The sequence below is a fragment of the Penaeus monodon genome, chromosome 21 (assembly GCF_015228065.2).
Source record: "Penaeus monodon isolate SGIC_2016 chromosome 21, NSTDA_Pmon_1, whole genome shotgun sequence".
In the NCBI taxonomy this organism is placed as follows: Eukaryota; Metazoa; Arthropoda; class Malacostraca; order Decapoda; family Penaeidae; genus Penaeus; species Penaeus monodon.
In genome coordinates, this window is record NC_051406.1 from 12,914,265 (window position 1) to 12,914,523 (window position 259).

The 259-nt window shown below is 35.5% G+C and overlaps 1 protein-coding gene across 1 annotated transcript in view; it reads right to left on the reverse strand.

Moving 5' to 3' along the window:
* Nucleotides 1–259, reverse strand: part of LOC119586243 — a gene marked incomplete in the record, with an annotated part of 139,392 nt that overhangs the window by 115,390 nt on the left and 23,743 nt on the right.

Sequence of the window (259 nt, forward strand, 5' to 3'; positions counted from 1 at the left end):
TATCCTCTTATCCTTTCCTTTGGTTCCTCATTATCTCTGAATTGACCATCCTTCCTGTTTATCCATCTCTCTCTCTCCTTTTTCTCGCGTTTATCAGTATCATTCCCAACATAACATAAACGCAACACTCCTTTTGGCCTAGAATTCCAGACCCCGAAAACATTAAACATTCCTTTCAATCTTCAACAGCAAATTTAAAGGATATAATTTTACTTCGAACTCGTATATACATATTGATGAGGGAAATGAAGTTCAATTT